The 14,290-nt window shown below is 42.6% G+C and overlaps 1 protein-coding gene across 8 annotated transcripts in view; it reads right to left on the bottom strand.

The window, feature by feature from the left end:
- LOC105198042 (nascent polypeptide-associated complex subunit alpha, muscle-specific form) overlaps nucleotides 1-14,290 on the bottom strand; it is a 123,103-nt gene that overhangs the window by 15,836 nt on the left and 92,977 nt on the right. The window contains exon 7 of one of the 8 annotated variants that reach the window (XR_005575576.1): nucleotides 6,871-6,945. The exons of the other annotated variants lie outside the window; for them this stretch is intronic. The gene's annotated coding sequence lies outside the window, so the exon portion shown is untranslated. The remainder of the gene's footprint in view (nucleotides 1-6,870; nucleotides 6,946-14,290) is intronic. 8 annotated transcript variants of the gene reach the window in all.

Raw genomic sequence — 14,290 nt, forward strand, 5'->3', positions numbered from 1 at the left:
CGCATCGATCACGTCTTTTTCAGGGAGTGACATTTCGTGGCGTGGGTGGCGGCGGGCGCCACGCCGAGGGAAATGTCACAGGGCAAGGCGAGTATCCACCGGCTGACATACGCGCGCGCGTGTGTGAATGAAAGGTATAAATGATATAAATTCGTCTGTATTCATCTCTCGCGGCAGGTGTCGCGATATTTCAGCAGCCCGAAGAGGAAATCTAGTTGCGAGTTGTTGCTTTCAATGAGCTCGAGTAAAGCAGACCGTACACTTGGTAATTCGCTGCTCTTATCTGCAGGCTATAATTAATTACTTATCGGGCAGAGAAAGACATTTTCTTAATTATGGTTATCTTTAAATGGGACAATCAGATTTAATACTTGCGATTCCCGAGATTTTCAAAATTGTATACGCAATAAAAAATTGTGTAATCAATATCAAGAGCATTAGCTAACGACAGTCTAAGTGAATACAATCTTGTTAATTAATTTAATGACAGTACTAATAAAACAAATATGTTGCGCTCTTGTTTTAACAAAATGTCACTTGGCTCAAGATCATCTTCAAATGGATCGCTATCAATTTTTTTATGCCATTAATGCATAATTTTTTCCATATATTGACTTACAAGGTATGATGTATTTTATCAAAGAAGCATCATCATAGTAGGATTTTCAAGAGGAGACGCGAGACGCGAGATTCGATCTCGAACTAATTCAGGCAACGGACCGGAAAGACACGTGTTTCAATTCGCTGGCCGAGTCGTGCTCTCTATCACGAGCAAAACGCTCTTCTCGGGGGCCCGATAGCCGATCAAGTGGCCGGTCTCGTTCGCGATGAAGAAACGCTCTCCATTCGCGAGAGAGGCTCGCGCTCGATCTAGCGTGAAGCGCGATACCGATTGAACAGTTAATATCTCACTTCGGTGGCACGGCGTGTCTCGGCTCGCGCGCGAGGGATTGGAAAGGTGGGCTTATGTATTCATTTCTCGACTGCGGGTGTCTCTCGCATGACGTATGAACGTATATATGTGGGAGCAGGTCGTTACGTCAGCCTCCAGCGCCACGGAGCTAACGGCTAGACCGCGGCGCGGCTGTCCCGTTCCCCGATGCTGTGTAAAATGCTTTACACGCGAATTCGTGTAAAGCCGCCGGTTGTGCCGTCGCGAACACCGTCGTCGTCGTCTCGTGGCACCCTCTCCTCTTTCGCGAACAAACGCGGACGCTCAGGGACCGCACGAGAAGTCGCGGCGAGAAGTCACGGCGCATTCATCACCGCCGTCGGAGAGGTGTTAGCGTTTAGTCCATTATTCCACGTTGTACCGTGTTTCGTAAGTGATATCGCATTGTACTATGTTTTTACTCGTGTCTCTTCGCTCGCGGAATAGAAATGGAAACAAATGCGCTTGGTAATGAGAACTCTCGCGTTCGTGCCATGCAAAATTGTATTCCTTTTTCATTCGAGTTCAGTGTCATTTTTATGTTTGTTATGCTGCATAAAAATGTTCATGTAACGTAATGTACGTGGCAAATAAATTTACAGAATACGCGATTGTAAAGATAAGATTATTCTTGTTCACGCGCACGAGAGTGCAAACGTTATCGTGCGTTTTGTATAGGAGATTCATCATCGCGTTTCGCATAGAAGATTCATTAGACGACAATAGCGGCGCCCACGAGTATCGGTTCCTCCAACAAAGCGGCATACGTCACGGTAATGAGACAGCTGCCCTTTTCCCAAGCGAATCATCATTTCGCGGGTAGTAAAACCTACGCGACATCGCGCCGTTAATGGAACCGGCGTCAAAGGCTACGAAAGATACGCCGTCGCGTGTTCCTCATGAGGCAAGGCGAGGTCGCGTAGAACAGGAAGGTAAGCCGAGAAATGATAAAGCGGTAAATCGTTCAGCTGTCCCGTATGTAATTGTCCGAGCAATCGCTGCGGCGAACGGTTCGATCGGAAGCTCGATCGGGGCCGAAACGAGCGGTCGGGACAAGAAACGGTTGATAATAATACGCGGTTACGCCGTTCTATATCTGGGTTAATAAGATATACTTGGTATGTCTACCGATCGGTACCGATCTCAACATTGAGAGAGAGAGAGAGAGAGAGAGAGAGAGAGAGAGAGAGAGAGAGAGAAGGAGGGAGATCGATATCAATATCTGTAAATTTTCATTTCCAATCTCCGTTGATTGTAATCTCTCTGATTTAACATTTACCGATTCTGATTTATCGAGTTTTACAGACTCTCGCATAGTTTCTAGTTAGAGGTCGATAAACGCATACACACACACTCACACACACATGCACGAATCTCCTAGTACGTTGTGACACTGTACGATGCGTCTCCCTACGCCGGTGCATTATCCACAGCAGACGACATCGGTAGCTTAAACTCAATCAGGCACTTTCAGTGCCGCCTCAGTTTGCGGCGCGATCATCCGTACATTTCTAAACCGCGGAATGCAGGCGAAGTTTCCGCGGTTTCGCGTCGTGTTCTCTTCGCGAAGAGAACTTTGCTCTTCTCCTGTAACTTCTTCCGCTAATCCAATTCAATCTCGCGCAAGCAACGAAGGGAAATTCAAAATTGAGACAAAGATACGAATATACGAAAAAAGAAACGGAAAAGCAATTAGAATTAACAAGTTACCTCGATGCAATTAGAAAACAAGCAAATATGGCAATTTATTATTCCAAGAGATGCGTCATCAGATAGCATGCAGAATCTACGGTTCAGAAAGTTAGTTATCGATGGTGCTGTAGATCGATTCTGATCGAGGGGAATTTCGAAAGAGTTCTGGAGACTAGTAAACACACGCGCGGCGCGTGTAGAAATGCCGGAGAAAACAGCGGACGAGGAAAGAAAAGGAGAAACCGAGAGGATTAGAGAGGAAGGTAGAAGGTGGAGAACACAAGGGGTCGAGGGTTCATGGATCGTTCGTGTTGTGATAGGCCGCGATTCCCAGCTGCAATAAGAGCATTAGACGATCGCGACGGGGAGAGAGAGAGCGAGAGACAGAGAGAGACGGGAGGAAGGGCGGAAGAGAGCGAGGGAAAGGAAAAAAGTCAATCGGGCCCGTCCATTACCATACGTTATTGGCTGGACTTCGGTCCGGTCAGGTGGTGTGTGTTTGCCATAACTCCAGATAAATAAACCCCAGGGCCAGATAAATCTGTGTACGCGAGCCGCGGCTTGTATAATGCAAATGCAATCATGTCCGCGGACCGCGGCGGTGCCGCGGACGTTAAAACTCGAACGCGCGGGCCCTTAAGAGAGAGAGAGAGAGCCCCGGCGCGCCTGCAAAGGGCACGCAAGCGAGCGTGCCCCACGAATTTACAGCGCGCACCGCGCGCCGCGCCGCCGGCAACAGGCTTAAAACCTCAAGGCGAGGGTTAGCGCGGGACCGTTTACGGCGAACGGGGCACGACGGGTAATTAAGATAAGGGAACCCTTGCCTCTCTCGGCGAAATATATATCGGCCGTAATTATTTCGAGTGTGCTGCCCTTTCTGAATTTACAGTAATGTGTCGCGGCCGAGCGCTCGCGGCAAAATAAATGAAGCGATTTAGAGACGCGTGTGTACGCGCCTTCACGCATGTCGCTTGTAACTGTCTTTATCACCCGCGTAAAAACTTTTCTCGCGGACAACACTTGCGAAACTAGCCGGTTTAAAATCTAATTGTTTTACTATGACATTTATGACGTTTAATTGTATACAACAAGTACTCGTTTATCCTATCCTTTCGTATTTAAATTGCAATTTTCTCTGTGGTAACTCATTTATCATCTTCAACGGTGAATTACGCAAGCTACGATATTATGAAATTTTCACAACACAGGACCGCTAATAAGCGGGGTTTGATTGGCGTGATTAGGACAAATCAATGGCGATTCAGTGACGATGTAGGAATGAACTACAACGAACGCGGTCACCAGCTGCAAATCAGAGCGAAACGTAGAACGCCGAGTAGTAGGGCCGAGTTAGCTCTCCGATCGAATCGGACGGTCCGGACAATTTATAGTTAATTATCGGCCGCGCTCGATCCCACGTGACGAGGGCAGCAACAACGTTTTCGATTACGCGGCTAAACGAGAACCCGCCATTGTGCAAGCAGACAATGCGGCGCGACGGTGGCAGCGGCATCCGCGATTTCTCGGACGGTGCGCATCCACGGTATTGACCTCCTCGCCCCCTCGGGGCGCTTGCTTTTATGGTACAATTTTAACGATGACTCTCGGGATTGAGGTTGAGACCCGCGAATCATTTCAACGACGCTCGCTCGCTCGCTCTTCCTCTACCCACAGCGTGAGAATCAACGAAAGTGAACTCCGCGGCGGCGTGACATTTATCTTGCGTCAACGCGCGCGCGGAAAACGCGTCGCCTAGCCCATTTCTAGATTCCTCGGTTCGTCGCGATCTATCACAAACGTAATGACAAACTCATAATACGACCAATTATTACATAATTGTGACTAATCTATATATTGCGATACTACTTTATTCGACGCGTATTCCAATAATTTATGTAAATTCTTTCACGTTTCACGTCTTGCACGAGTTAGTTCAAGATTCAAGTCTCTCGCTCCGTTGCGACGATAAACAGGAAAATAAATAACTAGAATAAATCTGTACACTCGCACAGAACAAAAAGTTAATATCAAATCAACAATTTAATTGTTTCATGTATAACCAAGAATATAAAATCTTTTTGTAAGACTTTATAATCTTAAACAGACATAATTTGCATATATGGAGAAAATTTTTCTATTCGTGTAAGCAAATTATGCCTGTTTAAGATTATAAATTCTTCCAAGAAGTTTTATATCCTTGCCTATATATGAAACGATGAATTGTTGATTTAATACTAAATTCTTTTTTCTGTGTAGACACTTGCACGGAAATTTATTATTATTAATTTTAAATAATTTTTTTTATACTGTTAAAATTTAATTGGAATTTGCAAATACTTTAAAATATTTATAAGTTGATTATTTTTAATATTATAAAAACTTAAATTATTAAAATTGTCAACGCTATTTTTTTCGCGTAAGTCTCAGAGAGATAATTTTAAAAATGTTCACATTTCTGTTTCTAATGTTTTACATTTTTTATATTTCAGTTAATTATGCAATTAAATCATTTTATATCAAGAATTCTTACAAAGATTCAACAATCTTTTCTCTGCATCATTTCATGTCCGGTTATTGAGACACTTACTTCAATCTCTTTCTGCTTTGTTTATACGAATTAACTATCGGTAGCTACAATTTACAAAAGTTTGACTTACAGCCAATGATTGCATTACATTACTGGAACGTGTGCTACAACCTTGTTAACGATATATTGATCCTGGTGCAGTATGATTTTGTATACACGAACCTACGCCATAACGACAAGAAAGAGTAACGATCGTGCTAATGCGCATAATTAAGCACCGCGCCGTTGGCAATATGACGTGATTCTCGTGCATTTAGATTAGCCTCCCTTTGCGACCTCGCTCCGCTCGCCCGGATCGATATAAGGTATATAAACGATCGTAGTCGATCATCCTTTACGCATGCACGCCGATGAACATCGCGCGATAACGGAAACGTGTGCCGTTACTTACTCGGTAATATGACATTCTTTTTGCACCGGGGTGCCTTATTCTTGTTTATATCCCTATTGGATTTTTGTCTCGTCTTATCTCGACGAGTATTTTATACCGGCCCTCCCGTTTTTGGGGATTACTATGATTATCGATTCTTTTCGTCGCAAACGCATTATTCGCGTCGCTGAAACCGAAAAGTAGGCAATAGGTGAATCACTATGGGATATAGGCGAAGGGGGAGGGACACGCGAGCATGGGATGCCGATGCTCCTTATCTCCCTCGACTATCTCCCGCGTTGTGCGAGAGACGATCCCCCCCGAAGAGCGGAACGTTTCTTCGATTACGCGTTTTTATCGCCGCCTCTATGGAACCGTTTCATTACCGCGGCGCGGACGTATTCAGATGCTTCTTTCATCGTTAATTTTTGCACTCGCGGCACAAGTAGGCGGTGCCAAAGGTTATCCTGTTCAGCCCGATGCATTCTCTCTCCCGCCGCCACTCTCCGAACGACTTACATTCCTGCCGGAGTTCGATTAAAGACGTTCTTTGAGAATTTTCGCTGGTGCGCCGAACGCGCATTACGGCGTGAAACAGCCGCTAATTTCCCAGTTGTCACGTTTGAATCTCCGTTTGAACGCACGTTCCACGATTTGTGGACAATAAATCAACGCCAGACGCAAGATCAAACACCCGTGCCATTCAAACTAATGACGTCGACTATTGGTTTTACGGGGCCGCGCGGAAAAAAAAAGGAAGGAAAAGTGTCGCGTGCTTTCGTTTAAGCAAACGGACAATTATAACGTTATTGATTAAATCGCGATTTACGAACTTGAAAAGCGTTTTATTGCGCGGAAACTCTCTCCTACGATCTCCTGTCGACGCAGATCATTAATGTGAGATTCGATCTTATGCGCTCGATGTGCTTACCGTCACTCTGCCTTAATTAAGTGTATCAATAGCAGCACTAATGATCTCTATCAATGTAAATGCAATTGAATAGAGTTATAAAGACTGAGTTTGTTCGCAATTAGGAAGATAACGGAATATTTATAATATTTACAACGTTAATTAAGCTCTTGTAAATTCTTAAGAGTAATTAAAACCTCGTTTATCCCTATTCTGACTAACGCGAGCGCGTTTCACATTTGGATTTCATACTTTGTAAGGGATCCTGCTTTCCCATATGGAGAAAAATCGCGATCGTTTATCTTAATGAATTACTATTCAATCTCACGCATGTTTCTCTCGTCAAAACGCTCGTTTCTAATTATTAACATGTTAAATACCTTTTGGAGACCAACGGCACGTTTTGTAATTAAAATTGAACGGTGATATACTGGAAGTTAAGAAAGAACGCTTACCTGTAACAGACAAAAAGACATTCTCATTAGATTAAAAGAGCATAAATTATTTTCGTATGTTTCGTAATGATATTTTTTACAAAGAAGTTAATTAACTTATTAAGAAAATGTTAAGTATATTAATAGAAGGAATAATGGTAAATATACATTAATATTAATTGTTAATAAATAAATTTAAGTATTTAAAACACTTATAATTACAGTAAAATTAAAGAATTAAAAATAATGAAATTGAATAATAAAATTTAATATAAAAACATACAGTTATATATAAAAATGTATGTAAAATGTACGTTTCTATAAAAATAAATTATTTAACTGTGTGGTTAAGAATTACATAGTTAAATAACTTCAAGTGATATGCATTTTTCCTAAAGAACAAAGTATGCAGATTACAGCAAAGAAAGAAGAAAATCGCATACGGATTCTAGCACAAATTTTCTCTGCATGACTAACGAAAATAATTAAACTTCGAAATGTCGATGCCATATGTCGCTGTCAGGCCAGGAATGTTCCGGCATTGCATCCTCGATGTTCGTTTGATCATTCGCGATTCTCGAATCGAAGCATTGCACAAAGAATTCCATCGAAAGAATGTTATTCCCGGAGTGTTTGACAATCCCGCCATACGTCACTCGTCATTGTATTAGGAAACGTAATCTTCCTCTTTCTTTTTCCAAACGCTTTTCTTTTTTATTTTACAATCGTGCTCTGGAACGCTCAAGGAACAATTACCGCAAGACGTGTCGATATCGACAGTATCAAGTATCAATAGACATTTCCCTCACGTTTTCAGCGTGACGTTTGTTTTATCCGTAGCACAATCGTCCGCGGCAATCGCGCAAACATCTCGGTTAATCGGAGGACAATAATAGCTCCATCGAAGTAGGGAATTAAAACGATTGCCGCGTGCCTCGAGTAAATCAGTTTCCTTACCTTCTCCACCGCTCGCCGACCCGAACTCGCCATCAGTTTTACGAGGCGCGATCGTATCGTCGCATTACTTAACATACTCGAATGTTAATTCGATGATTTCGAGGCACGTTCTCCCGCGGCAGCTGCCGCTTTATCGCTCCCCGCTGACGCATTACCCTTCTCTTTCTCTGTACGACAAGCCGACTTAATCCCTGCCCCATTAATTATGCGAAACGAATTATGATTTATTACCCGACGAATTTTTCTCTTCATTCTTTTAGAAAGTTACAGAGAAAAAGCTGTCGGTTATGTGGATCAGATATCGTTTTTCTTCTAAATTGGCACACACACACGAGCAATGGTACAGGAACAAAACGCTAACGAGCGTTTCGAGAAAAATGGAGTTTCAATAATCATACATTCGCGTGCTTCGTACGGCATGCGCTACGGGGGAGACGATTAACGAAATAAGATTGTAATACATAACTTGGTGGAAGGTACGTGTATACTGTTCTCGCATGTAATAACCGACCACGGCGTACATAAACACCAAGCTGCGGCTTCGCCACAGCTGCGAGCCGCCGCCGGTGTCGCGTCGCTCGTACGTCGGCGCGGTGATTAAAAATGCATACGCACTCTGCATGCAGATCACCGCGAGTCGTTGCGATACCGAATAACGACGGCGCGTCCCCGGGAACGGAGAGCCCCCGGCGCGATTAATGCCGATTAAAAAGGTAAAACGCACCGCCTCCGATCATTATGCTCCCCGGTGGAAAGAGCCCGACGGCGCTAGCAATTCCGCGCGCTCCAAAGTAAGGTAGCTGCCTTTTCATTTCCCCCTACCCCCTTACCAGTTTCCTGCACTCACTCTCTCTCTCTCTCTCTCTCTCTCTCTCATCTTGCGAGAGCATCTCTTCCTCGCCTCCTCCTGCCGCGGATCCCGAACCCGGGGCTGCCGTCGCGGGCCCTCCGGGGGCAAGTAATTACTTCTAGTCCGGCGCTGAGCTTCGCCGGCGGTTCGATAGCCAAACTTATAATTTAATGGTTAATTATATAAGGGGTCCCCCGCGATTCGGCGGAGCCACTGGGCGGACACGATGACGTGCAGGAATGCCTATTGCCGCCTGCCTCCTCCCGAACGCATATACAGGACTCGTTTTCCGAGCTTCCCGTTCCTTCATCCTCGGACGTGATCTCGCCCGAGATTCGTGCGTCCACGACCGAATTTAATACGGATTAAAAGGGGCTCGTATCGATTACAGTGGATTACAGCTCGTAGGCCAGATAGCCTTTCAGACCTTTGTTTCTCCTGAATTTCATTTCACGTAAAAAAATACTCTTTTTACGTTTTTGTTGTGTGATCAAATAAAATGGTAAATAAAATTCTAGATCACACGCTGAGAAACTGAATTTTTGGTAGCGTAACGAAAGAGCGAAATGCGAATTGAACGATGACTCATACCGATCTCACTTATTCCTTTGTTACGATCGATATTCGAGCGCGATTTAAAAACGCAGCAGTTCTGCCCTGATTAGTTTCTTTGCTTGACTCATTTGCTTTATTCGTCTTACTGAGTTTGGCTGGAAACCTATAGCCCAGAATTTTTAATAAATTTGAAATACGTTCTTTACACGTTTGGTAGAAAAATATTCCGCTAGAATAAACTCTGAAATAATTTCCAATGAAATTAATTAAACTTACAATGATATTACCGTAAATTCAGTAAGAGACATAAGCTTATACATTAATTAACGTATGAAAATAAAAAAACAATATTATCAATTTCGCAACATGGTATTTTGAAATGCATGTGCACTTTAAAATTGTTATTGCATAATAAGCGCATTTTTAATCATTCAAGTGCGGGCCAATAAACGATCAGTCTCGTTATTTTTAATAAACCACTGCTTAGTATGTAAGGTTGTTCGCTCAATCGTTATAAATATTGATAAGCACGTGGATGCTGCTTTGAATATCTATCGCGCACGAACCCAAGGGGTATTCGTGTGTATCGTTTAACACGAAATGCTCCACAGGCCAACGTGTGCCCGTAACATTTTTATAATTTCTGCATTAACATGAACGTAAGCGCGCCCGATCATTTATACTGGAAATATTAATAATTTCTTGCGCAACTGCCTTTCACGGCAACCGATCGATTACAATAAAGAAAAACAATAAATAAAATATTCATGTCACACTGCACTCATATTATGCAAATAGCTGCGTAACAGGGGCTAAATAGATTGTAAAGATATTACAAAAATTTAAATTATTATAATATATCAAGTATCGCAATTAATAGCAAGTAAACTCCGGAGCACCGACTCCATGTCTCGATTCTGTATAAACGTTTCTAAAAGATACATAAATGTATGCTAGATAATAATAGCATGGCTATCGAAATAATTTTTTCTCAAATACTTTTTCTCAGAGAAACATATATAAAACTCATTTCTCGATATAATATCCCGATTCCATTTAGATCGCGCGCGGCTCCCTGTGCAGGAAGTGGATCGCGTCCGGGTGAATAGATTACTCGATATCCGAGAAGTAACTGTATTCGCAGTTATAGACAAACGACGGCGATGACGAGGACGACGGCGATGCCGAAGGGGCGTGGCGCTATCAGACCAGGAAAAATCGCGCGGAATTACGTAATAAGCATCCGTGCGGATTAAAATCGCGGCGGGTGATGCCAGCGTAAAAGGTGTCCCGCAGAATCGAGTCAAATATAGCGCGCGGCGAAGCTGGCGAGTGAGTCGTTCCGCGTCCTCGCACACCAGGTGTGTCCTTCGTATCTCGGTCCACGCAGCAGCCCGGAGCGACCGATGATCGTCAAGCGGACTTCTTTCTCGATATCCGCGTCCTCCTGTCGAAGACCCCGAGGTACGTATTCTCATCACTCTCGTCTCTCGCTCGAGACTTCCTCTCTTTCTCCCTTTCCGACACGCCACGCGGAAGTTCCGTTCCAATGGATGGCACGACGAGCGCCGCAACGCGATATCGTAAAGTGGTTATTGCAAAACTCGCTGTACTTGTAAACAGAGCGCAATTATCTGTTATCTCGTATTGCAAATGAGAACAGACAGAAGCTAATAAGGCTAGTTACGTCCGGAGATAGAGCTAATTGGTCCACGGCTTTAAGTCGAAGTGATCATTAAAGGACGTTAATTAACGTTTAAGCTAGTAAAATAAATCCGGAATAGAATTATTATTTTTGTTTCCGGATATGTCCTTATGTTTGCAACACGATAATATCGACACGAGTGTAAAGTATCATTCTGAACTGTATTGTAGTTTGGGAAAGCAACGGCGAGAAGACGGACGAGGGGGAACAAAGTTTAATAACCACATCCTTGGGAACTGGAATTCAGCCAAGTGTAATCATCGCCATTGTCGCGGTAATGACAGTGAATTTACAATAGAAAGTGAATCATATTGGGGCGCTGCCCTTACGGCATGAAAATCATCGGTATACTCTGCGCAACATTTTGAACGAAGCCACGTTTTCCGACGAAACCACGTATCTGCAATTTCGTAACTCGAGAAACAAGGAGCTGCCTGTTAATCACTCAATTAGAAGAGTTAAAAGACTGGCGCACAGGAGAAGTCCGTGATTTAATATCACGCCGCAACAGAAGTGCACGATTCAAGTGAGAATTGTGAGATGGTATCACAGACGGCAATTTTATCTAGCAATTAATTAATACGCTTTTCTCTGCAGTACTCACGCCGACTGTCGCGACTGTCATATACAATTTATGAAACCGCAACAGCTTTTCCCAAAGCCTCCGCCAAGTGTCGAGATCTTATCTGCTTGCATTCCACATAGATGCAAAAAGATTTTTTATTGTGAGATGAAATAATAACACTAATAGAGAATAAATTTATAAAATGTTGTTTTCGATTTCACCTTCCGCACGGGCAATTCGATCTGTTACTCGCATCACAGTAAACGGAATTTAATATGCCGTTTCTTCGAACATCGATAAAAAATAATTTATGCTTTCGGTAGATAAAAATGTATTTCATCGAATTCAGCAGAAAGGTTCGATTTATTTTTGCGAAAGATGTATCGTTCTTTTTTTTTGGCATCGTGCACTCACGTCTCGACACTCGCAACCAGTGGCAAGCGCCGGGTGTTGTTTCTGTTTATGAATAATGCATTCGTGATTGGCATTGCTGATAGCAAACTCGTGTATATAATTACGATCGATGCGGGTGCCGTGATAATTGCGAGGAACGCGCCGAGAAAGATTCTGCGAATCGAGGTTGTACGTTCCGACGTCCCCGCGGATCTTCGTCGATCTAAAAGAGAACGAAAGTATAAGACCTGCTGCTTGCAAGAGAGAAAGGACTCTAATCTTCATGAAGCATTAACACTAAATGCTGGTTGCTGCTAATATCCCGCTATAATGGTGCTATCTTTGTCACAAGAGGAAGAGAGGCATACAATGTAACAAAGACTTTATCTTGACTTCATTATTTAAAGAAAACACGCTACTTTTAAAATTTTACTGAAAATAATTAATTCTTTTGTATTTTAATTTAAATTTATATTTTAGTTTGCATTGAACATTTTTATTATATAAATTAGAAATTAGACAAATAATTATTAATTGTTTATAAAGAGATTATCAAAGAATAAAATTTATCTTTCAAAAGCGGAATAACGCTATAGTAATAATATTAAATCTGTCTGCAAACCGTCGACTCGAATTTAACAACCAATCAACAGAGCAAGCATTTGTTTTCCGAATTATGCAAGCGTGTCATTATTTTTTATTTCGCCATCGTAAACGATACTCTCCGAAATCATTACGCGTACTCTCGATCCGACTCGTGGATCCACCGCGACCAATCATAAAAAAAAAAAAAAAATAATGAAAGAAGAACGCTGCAGGGCTTATCCGAATCAATCGAGGGGCCGTTAAATGGGAAGCCGAAATGCCCTAATTGTCGATACAGGGACCTCCTATTGGCCATGCGGTACATATAATTACAAGGGAATGACTCGGCGCGACTGGAGGAACTCTCCTGTTTCTTATCGCCCTCGAATTGGCTCGACGGCCGGAGTCATTTAATCTCGTGACGACGTTGGGAAGCTTCGTGACCCGTATTTCAATAACTATCCAAATCATTTAGGAAATTGCACCTCTTTTCAAAACATTATTACAAGAATCATAGCTTACCTATCTGGGCAAGAAAAAGATCATTTCTTCAAATTTAAATATGGCGCTTTTAATATGCACTGAGAGAAATATTTGGCGAGATAAATCAAACGTTTAGTTAAATAATAATCAAATAAATGTTATAGTTAGAATTACTAAATATAGTTGTTCTGATCAAACAATCTGTAGTCTTAATCAAATAATTGTTTTTATAAAACTTATAACCAAATGGTTCGTAAACGTAACTAAGTTTTCGCAATCAATAACTACAAAATTCACTTAATCACTATTTAACTAGACGTTTAATTAATATTTTTCTCAGTGTGTAATTTGCTCATTTATAAATAAATAGCTAAAAAATGTAAAAATTTAATTAGATCGAATACAAACGTTTACTCTTGCAAAATATTGTTAATCGTTACCGTCAGGGAGTATACAGAAAACATTGTCTGGGACATGCAAACAACAAAAAGACCAACGTATTGTGCATTTCTATCGATCCTGGTCTCGACGCTGGATCCGGCATGGAGAGGTCGGTTAAAGGCGTATACCAAAGCCACGTGGCGTGCGCGCTTCTGTGATTGCAGAGTTCGGGCCGTCATTACCTGACCTTACCGTGACCTTTTGGCGAGGGGCCTGCAGGGTCCACGCCAGGTACACACGTACCTGCGAGACCGTGTAATACGGCGAAGATACTGGAACGCACGTTCTAGATTGCGGAAAGCTCAGATCGGCAGGATATTAGATCGTCGAATAATGTATTCGAATGGAGTCGTGCTATAATTGATAATCTGTGAATCGGAGCGAAAGTTAAAATGAGAACAGCAAAATCAAAGATCAAGGAGAGAATATAGAAATCGAAATGATTTTACTTTTTTAATACATTTATAAATATAAATTGTAATCAAATTTTACTTTTTCGCAAAGCACATTTTCTATCGTCAATTTTCAAACGTAGATCCGATCGTGAGCGAAGTTAACGAGAGCGCGTTACAATAAAAATTCTCGTCGAATTATCTGTATATCGAAGAAAGTGTGCGAGTGCGCGATCACGTATAGTAGCAAACGCCGGTAAACCCCGTAGGGGTCCGTAAGGCCACGCCGGGACCTCTCTCGCACGAGCGTACGAGCTCGTGCACGGTGAAAAATTAATTTCGTGACCTCGTTCGGGAAGAAGCTGGGGAGGAGAAGCGGAGTCGGGACCGGCGGGGAGCGGCGGATGAAGAGGAGTAAAGAGAGTCATGAGCTCCCACAG

The sequence above is a fragment of the Solenopsis invicta genome, chromosome 9 (genome assembly GCF_016802725.1).
Source record: "Solenopsis invicta isolate M01_SB chromosome 9, UNIL_Sinv_3.0, whole genome shotgun sequence".
NCBI classification, from domain to species: domain Eukaryota; kingdom Metazoa; phylum Arthropoda; class Insecta; order Hymenoptera; family Formicidae; genus Solenopsis; species Solenopsis invicta.